Raw genomic sequence first — 9861 nt, forward strand, 5'->3', positions numbered from 1 at the left:
CGATTCTGCACTTTCCACATGTGTATTCTTGGTTTTCTAGGGAAGCACTCCACGACAGATTGCAGCACAAATCCTTATATATCCTCAGTAGGTCTTGTTTAGTTCCCTTGCAAAAAAACTTTTCGGACTACTATAGCACTTTCATTTGTATTTGACAATTATTGTCCAATTATAAACTAATTAAGCTCAAAAGATTCGTTTTACAAATTATAGATAAACTGTGTAATTAATTATTTTTTTATCTATATTTAATGTTTTATGCATATGCTGAAAGATTCAATGTGACAGAAAAATCTTAAAAAGTTTTTTGGCTTTTGGGAGGAACTAAACAAGGCCCATGGACTATCCATCGCTTGTCTCCGCTCACCACATCCATCTATATCTCTTATAAAGCTAACCCACATTACAAGTCTATCTTAATATATAAGTCATCCACATCATCTCTCATTAATAACCATATCATTCTACTAACTTCTAATCTCTTAAAGTCTTAATAGCAACATGGTGAGGTATCTTCTGATTCATACAAATTACATGTAAACCAAAATAAAAACAGCTTTGCTTCCACTGAAAAGAGGAAACCGCGCTAGGCCAGCTGACTCAGGAACTCTATATGTACGTACCTGTGATTTAGGCCGTGTTTAGTTCCAAAAAATTTTACAAAACAGGTACTGTAGCACTTTCATTTGTTTGTGAAAAATATTGTCCAATTATGGATTAACTAGGCTCAAAAGATCCGTCCCATCAATTCCGACCAAACTATGCAATTAGTTTTTATTTTCGTCTATATTTAATACTCCATGCATGCGTCTAAAGATTCGATGTGACGGGGAATCTGAAAAATTTTGCAAAATTTTTTGGGAACTAAACAAGGCCTTAGTTCCTTGTGGGAAAATTTCGTGACACTGTAGTATTTTCGTTTGTTTGTGATAATTATTGTCTAACTATAGATTAACTAGGCTCAAAAGATTCGTCTCGTAAATTTCGACCAAATCATACAATTAGTTTTTATTTTGGTCTATATTTAATACTTCATGCATGAGTCTAAAGATTTGATATGACAGAGAATCTTGAAAATTTTTGAATCTTTAGATTGAAGTAAACAAAGCCATAAAGTCACTTTCGGTTGACAGGGGATTTAGAACCGTATCAGACAAGACGTAGAATCCCAGAATGCCACGCCATCGGGGATGTGGGGCCCTACATGGGGTCCGACGTGTCTCTGTCAGGACACATACATGACTCCCCCAAGGGTCTCACGGATGTTGTTGTTCGCCTGCGACTACCCGCCACGTATCCTGGTCGGAATCTGGAGCGCGATAGGAGTCAAGATCAAGCACAATGCCATTTTCTTTTTGCCCTGATAATCTGATATACCTTATCCATCTGACATGTGGCTCACCCCAAGAACAGGAATTCACGCACCTTTTTTTATATTTTCTTGAGCTCCACATGGTTAGCCTTGTTTAGTTTGCTACTGTAAGTACTTTTATTTGTATTTAATAATTATTATTAATCATAGACTAACTAGACAAACTAAATATAGTCTCGTAAATTATAGGCAAATTATATAACTATTTATTTTTTATCTATATTTAATGCTCTATATATGTGTCTAAAGATTGAGAACTAAACACGGTCTTAATCAAATCAAGAGCTGATGTCTATGGTATGATGCACACTCGTGAAAATGGGGACAAAAAGGACTTTGCGTTTTCGTTGGCTTATGTTTAGAAGACATTTGGGGGTTTTCTTCTAATTTCTATTTTATGGTTGTTGTTTCTATAATTTAACTTTGCACAAATGTGAATCTGTCTATACTACATCATCTGTGTGTTTGACACCAAGCTAGCACTCAAATTTTCTCTTTCCTCACACCGCCCCGTCGTCGCCCAACGCCAACTGCTCTCACGGTAGCCACCCTCTTCCACTCTCTCTACCCTCCTTCTGTGGCCGCTTTCTTTCCCAACTCCAGCAAGCTCAGCCACCACCATCTTCTTGAGCTCTGACCAGACATAGTCCCCCTCTCCCCGACTTGGCCCAGTCGCCACTACCACCGTCAAGGCCCCTAAACCGTCCGACCATCATCCCCGTCGTCTGGCATGTTTGTCTCCCCCTAGTCAGCCCCTTTGTAAGGTCCAAATGGCTAGAGGGGGGGGTGAATAGGCTATTTAAAAATCTACAAACCTCAACTAGACAAGTTGATTAGTAAAACAAATGGCGAAGCAATTCTAGCACTAGCTCAACTAAGCTAAGCAAGCCACCTATACAAACTAGTACAAGGCTAAACACTAAAGCACAACAACAAGAGAACTAAGCTAAACAAGCTACACAACTAGCAAGGTATGCACAAAATTAAAGGAGAGATGAGTGATTGTTTTACCGACGTTGTAGAGTAGAAATATATCCAATCAATCAATCACAACAATAGGAGAATCCTCGGCAAGGAATGACACAAGATTTTTACCGAGGTTCACTTGCTTCCCGGCAAGCTAGTCCTCGTTGTGGCGATACACCCACTTGATGGATCACGAGCTAATTGGCAATCCAAAGCCAAACCCTCAGCGGGTGCCGCACATCCACTCACAAGATGGGGATCCTCCAAGCCACGAGCAATCCACTAGAGTAGCCAATTGCGATCTCCCGCGGGGAAGGCTCAAGAACCCCTCACAAATCACTTGGTGAGGCTCGAAACAATCTCCAATCACGAGCTCAACACCACCGCTGCTCCAAGCCGTCTAGGGCGTCGGGAAACACCCAAGAGTAACAAGAAATCCGCAGCAAACTCAAGAATCAAGTGCCACTAAATGCAACTCTCAAAGCAATGCACTTGAATCTCACTCAATCTCACTAGGATTAACAACCAAGCAAGGAGATGAGTGGAGGGAGTGTTCTCTAGCTCAATGTATGCCTCAAGTATTAAAATGTGCAAGAGAGAGACTCCCAAAGCCGGCCACCTTCTATTTATAAGCCCTTCAAAGAAACTAGCCGTTGGCTGTTTTCACTGGGCTGAAAACGGGGGGCACCGGACGCTACTAAGTGAGCACCGGACGCTCGACTCCCTGCGTCCGGTGCACTGGAGTTGGCCACGTGTCCTTCCTCGATTTCGCGTGTCAGTTTCTAACGGCTACCTGCAACACACCGGACGCTCTGCAGGTCCACACCGGACGGTCCGGTGCTCACCGGACTCGTGCGCAGAGAGGGTGTCAAACTCGCGACCTCACCGGACGCTGGGCACCGGACGGTCCGGTGCTCACCGGACTCGTGCGCAGAGAGGGTTGCAAAAACCCCCCACACCGGACGCTTACCACCGGACGCTACCAGAGTGCGTCCGGTGCTCAACCCTAGTAGGGTCAAGCACACCGGACGCTGAGGCCAGCGTCCGGTGCCTCCGCACTCAGCGTCCGGTGAGTGTTTCTCAGTGAGAAAACACTCCCGCGACTTCTCCAAATTTCCCACCGGCGCAATAGAAAATATACTCTTATTTTTCTCAAAAGCGCCGAATCCCGCCTCGCAAGCTCGGCGGGAGGGAGAGAGAAACCCACACCCCTCTCAACCCTAGGAAAACCACCTCCTTTGTAAATGTGCTAACACCAACAAGTGTCCACCACCAAAGTGCACGTGTGTTAGCTTTTCACAAACATTTTCACCAAAGGAGTTAAGTTAGCACTTTACTAGATCCTAATGCATATGCTCAAGATGTAGACCTAGTAGCACTTGATTCGAGAGATGACCGTGATTTCTCCTCTTGATAGTCGGCTATCTATCCTAAACCCGGTCAATCACTTCTCTACTCATCTTAGACCGGCAAAAGTAAAACCCTATGTTTATACCTTTGCCTTGATAACTTTGCTCCTTGTTTATCACCATGATCTTCACTTTATGCTTCATCCCTTTGTGATCATGTGGCCACCTTTCCATGCCACCATGCACCTTCATCACATGTGTTGCTATGCCTAACTCAAACCACTTAAACACAAAGCATTAGCAACTTGGTGTCATTAATTACCAAAACCAAACTTGGGCTTTCACCCTTCTATAGCCGTTGGATTTGGAGAAGAAAGATAGGGAGAGGCTAGCTACAACCTTGGCCATCGTCGCCGCATCTTCGTCTTCGGTAGGTACAAATCTAGGAGGAGGAGGAGGAGCCCGCCTACCTTGTTTGTGCTGGTGCCACCGAAACCCCACCACCAACGCTAGAGTGGAGAGAGGGAGGACACAGGTACGGGCATCGCAGGCACTCTAAATCAGACGACCTTCTTCTTCCTCTGCACAAATCAGACGGCCATTGCCTATCGCTAAAAATCTCATGTCGCAGCTGGGTACAACACTTAGTTGTTGTTTAGCGTTTCTGTAATAATTTCAAAATCTGAACCAGTTCTTTGGTATAACGTGCAAAACGCAAAAACAGAAGTATAAAGATACATGAAGGAAAACGTAGTAGAAAGTAGCTATGATGATGGCAAGATAGACAAAGTGATTGAATAAAAGAAAAGATAGACAAAGTGATGATAAACAATCTCACATTCAAGGTCGCCATATACCATAACTTTCCTCGCCAGTTGCTGTAGTACCACGTCGTGCTTTCACGCAAATAAACACGAAAGCAACATGCGTTGTGCTCTATTTGTAGATTATATACATTATCTAGCATCAACTACGGCCTTGTTCAGTTTTCAATTTTTTTATTTCCAGGTAATGTAGCATTTTTGTTTTTATGTACCAAATATTTTCCAATCATAGACTAACTAAGCTCAAAAGTCTCACGATTTATAGAAAAACTGTATAATTAATTTTGTTTTCGTCTATATTTAATGTTTCATGGATGTGCCGTAAGGTTCGATATGACAGAATCTTAATATTTTTTATTTTTAGGATAAACTAAACAAGATCTACATTGTGTGCTGAACTGAAATTGGTTTCTAGATAAATCACCAGTGTGGTAAGAGAGTACTCTTTGCCGTCCAGAAACTTTTGAAAAAAAAATTATAAAAATTTAGTCAAACATAAATAGTTTGAGTTTGATGAGAGAGTAGACAAAGAATTGACCACTCAAAAGCGGTGACATTGGGTTAGAATTTTATATACAAAAGCAAATTCCGGGAGATCAGTGGAGTTACAAACTTGCAAAACCGGGATCACAAACCAGGATTAGATCGAGAATACTACACGCATAACTTTAAAATAAAAACAACTTTGCTTCCACTGAAAAGGGGAAACTGCCCCGGCCAGGGAATGTATGTACCTGTAAAGTCGCTTTTGTTTTTTTTTTTTGTTTTTTGTTTTTTTGGTTGAGAGGGGATATTAGAACCGTGGCCTTGTAGTTCATCCAAAAATCAAAAGAATTTCAAAATTTTTCGTCATATCGAATCTTGCGGCATATACATGAGACACTAAATATATACGAAAATAAAAGTTAATTGTACAGTTTATCCGTAAATCGTGAGATGAATCTTTTAAACCTAATTACTTTATAATTGGACAATATTTGTCAAATAAAAATAAAAATACTACAGTCACGAAAACCAAAGTTTTTTTAGCAACTAAACAAGGCCTGTATCAGACAAGCCGTAGAAGTCCGGGAATGCCACGCATCCGGGATGTGGGACCCACGGTGCTGTCCGACGTGTCGCTGTCAGGAGACACACATGACTTAGGTGTTGTTCGCCTGCGGCAGCCCGCCACGTATCATGGTCGGAATCTGGGGCGATGGACGACGGGGCACTATATGCTGCCTGATATACCTTATCCATCTGACATGTGGGCCACTCCTGGAACAGGAGTTCACGCACTTTTTAATTAATTATTTATTTATTTTGTTGAGGTTAATGAGATCAAAGAGCTGGTAACTTATGTGTACTGTACGATACACTCACTCGTGAAAAGCAGGGGTGTTTCTGCTGCGGATTGTGGATTGCCGGATCATCACAAAGCAACTACTAATACTTAGGCCTTGTTTAGATCCAAAAAGTTTTGGGTTTTTGACACTATAGCACTTTCGTTTTTATATGATAAACATTGTCTAATTATAGGCTTAAAAGATTCGTATCGCGATTTATCGGTAAACTATGCAATTAGTTATTCTTTTTATTTATATTTAATACTTCATACATTCGTCTAAAGATTCAATTTGATAGGAAATCTTATAAACTTTTGGAATTTTGAGTGCATCTAAACAAGACCTTAGTTTGGTTGTATACACTGGATGAGAAATACTGCGTGGGTGACGAGTGAAAACGCATCATGAAAGGAAAATAAGTGTTTGTTTGTTATAATTGTGCACGCAAACTGAGTTGAGTCCTTAATTAAGGCCTTGTTCAGTTCGCGAAAAAGAAAAGTTCTTAAGTATCTAGCATATTTATAACTATACCGATTATCGTTTAATTATGAACTAATTAAGTTTTAAAGATTCGTCTTATAAAATATATGTAAACGGTACAATTAATTATTTTTAAATTTAAATTTAATATTCTATACATGTTTTAAAATATTTGATGTGATAGGATGAAAAATTTTTGGGTAAAAACTAAATATGGTCTAAATGGATGCAGTATACTAAGGCCCTGTTTAGTTTTCCACCCAAAATTTTTTCATCAATCACATCGAATCTTTGGACACATGCATGGAACATTAAATGTACATAAAAAAATAAACTAATTACACAGTTTGGTTGAAAATCGGGAGACGAATCTTTTAAGCCTAGTTACTCTATGATTAGCCTTAAGTGCTACAGTAACCCACATGTGCTAATGATAGATTAATTATACTTAATAGATTTGTCTTGCAGTTTCCTGACGAGCTATGTAATTTGTTTTTTTATTAGTTTCTAAAAACCTCTCCCGACATCCTTCCGACATATCCGATGTGATATCCAAAAAATTTTCATCTCCAATCTAAACAGGGTCTAAAGCCCTATTTGGATACGAGTAGGATGAAAACGGATCGGATACGGACGGATATCACCGATATCATATTTGTTTTCATGTTTTGGTCGGATTCGAATACGGATAGTGTCAACAATGTCGAATAAGATACGATTGGATGTCGACATCATAAATATACAATTTAAGTATTCGAATATAGATATGGTATCGGATATTGAACGTTCAGACTCGGGTACAAAAAGATCTAAACCCTTCTAAACGAATTCGGTCACAAATACCATCGGAAAATATACGTAACATTTTCATCCTTACATACGAGCATCCACACCGCGTGATGCAGTGTCAAAAATAGGCTCACTCACAGCGACCATCAGGCAAAATCGTCTAGCAGTTTCGTGTTCCACTGGCCGTCGGAGCGAGCAGCCACCACGATGCTTTTGGCGAGCAGCGTGCGGTCGGCCAACACGAATGAATTGTAAGAGCAGCTTCAACAGAAGAGTTATTAATGTTGTGTAATTTATATTTGACTATTTTGAGAAAAAAAGAGAGAATTCAGCAGCTATTATAAATAGCAAGTTATGTATCTCAAAATTCTAACATGCTAAATATAGCACATGTGCCGCTATTCATTCACTTTACCCTAATGGAAAGACGGTTGGAGTTTTGTGTTTATTTGGAGTTTTTATTTTAAAGGTTAGCTAAATCATGAGTTTAGCTATCTATTTTTACCAACTCTATTCGATGTATTTTAATCATATCCAAATAGGCTCTAATAAGACGATATTTGGTTATCTAGTTTAGGACCTAATATACTCTCTCTCTCTCTCTTTCAAATTATATAAAATATTTTAGTTTTTTCTATATATATTAGTTTAACTATGTATCTGATATTTAAGTATATAATAAAACTGCATTTAAAATTTTTTAAAAAATCAAAATCTTGTATAATTTGGATTACAGGGAGTACATAACATCCGCATACCATTCTCCAACGGATCCGAAATGTACAGTTCTTGTAAGTGAACCAAACTCGTTTTCTGCGTTTCACTCGGCGATCATGGCAACCAAAAAAACACGTCAAAAAGCGTGAGTCGACTTGGACCCGACTGATGTTTGGTCAGCTGGTCCATGCATGCTAGGTCTTCCTCCTCGTGGGCCTCATTGTTTTCTTTCTTTCTATTTAGGCCGTGTTTAGTTGGTACATAAAAAAAAAATTTACCCTGGCTCATGGAATTTCCAGACATATACATAGCGTATTAAATATAAATAAAAAACTAATTACGCAGTTTATATAAAAACTGTGAAACGAATCTTTTAAGCTCAATTAGTCTATAATTAGCCATGATTGCTATAGTAATATATATGTGTTAATGACAGATTAATTAGGCTTAATAAATTTGTCTCGCGGTTTATAGACGAGTTATATAATTAGTTTTTTAATTAGTATCCGAACACTCCTTTCAACCTATCATGAAACATTAGACGTGATACCCCAAAACTTTTCACATGCGAACTAAACAAGACCTTAGTCTTTTGAAAAAAAATGAGCAACTTTTGAAAATTATATAAGTAAGTTGGGCCCAACGCTAGCAAATCCTCACAGCAAGGGCCCAACCACACCAGCCAGGCAGTATCAGACTCTTGTTCCCATAATATACTCCATCTTGCTTTTGGATTGGTAGTTGATTTATTAGGTTTCCTTTCGAATGCTGAAATGTTCTTATTATTTTCTGTGTTTTTCATATCAAAATAAACTGATTTCTACAAAATTTATGTATGACTAGCAAATATGCACGTGCGACACGCACGTGTTTATACTGTTGGACGTTCCTTGATTTTATTTCCACTTTACATTACAGTTGTTGTTCATTTAAAATGTGGTACTATAAGTAATGTAAGATATTTGCTAGTTTTTTTGTTCGTCTTCTGTCATAATAAATTAAATCATGTTTGTTCAAATTTTATTTTTTTTCTTTTTAATTGCTAATACATACACTTGCATGCATTTATATTGATGTGCCTTCATATTATTCTACTTTTCTCAAATAATTTATTTATTATAGTTGCATGCATGCATCCATATTTTTGTTTTTCCAATTAATCTATTTATTAGTTGCATGCATGTATCTTGATGTTTATTTTTTTCTAAACAATCCACGACAAGCGTCGGTACATCCATATTTTTCTTCTTTTTCAATTAATTTTTTTATTATTACTATTCTCATACAAGGCGTGTTGTAGTGCTAACGAATTGGACCTAAAAAATCAAAAAGCTATACATGTGGGTTGGGGTTGAACTCTGATACACAAGTATGGACCAGTTCCAAGAAATCAAGATTATCTAGAGACCAAAAAATAAAGTATTTTGTAACTCTATTATTTTTCGTTTTTGAGTCTAAGAGGAATCTTAGTTTAGGAGTAGTCTTATATCTTACTCATATAAGATCATAGGTGACCGAGGATTTATATAGCATGACGTTTAGATCAAACGGTTATTGGAAGAGCTCTCTAAAATAACCCACTCTTTTATATCTTTTTCCAATTAATCTATTTATTAGTTGCATGCATGCATTTTGATGTTTATTTTTTTCCGAACAATCCGCGACAAGCGTCGGTGCATCCATATTTTCCTTCTTTTTCAATTAATTTATTTATTATTACTATTCTCGTACAAGGCGTGTTGTAGTGCTAACGAATTGGACCTAAAAAAAATCAAAAAGCTATACAAGTATGGACCATATGGAGTCTAGGAGGAATCTTAATTTAGGAGGAGTCTTACATCTTACATCATATAAGATCATGGATGACGGAGGGCTCTATAGGCCAACGTTTAGATCGAACGGTTATTAGAGAGAGAGCGCTTCCTAAAAAAAACTCTCTCTTTTATAGTGTGATTCATATAAAATTTATATGTCACAAAGGGGGTTTAGAACCTACTTTTTTTTTTCTTTGGATGCGTTTATAACAAATGTGGACC

Source organism: Sorghum bicolor, chromosome 6 (genome assembly GCF_000003195.3).
Source record: "Sorghum bicolor cultivar BTx623 chromosome 6, Sorghum_bicolor_NCBIv3, whole genome shotgun sequence".
In the NCBI taxonomy this organism is placed as follows: domain Eukaryota; kingdom Viridiplantae; phylum Streptophyta; class Magnoliopsida; order Poales; family Poaceae; genus Sorghum; species Sorghum bicolor.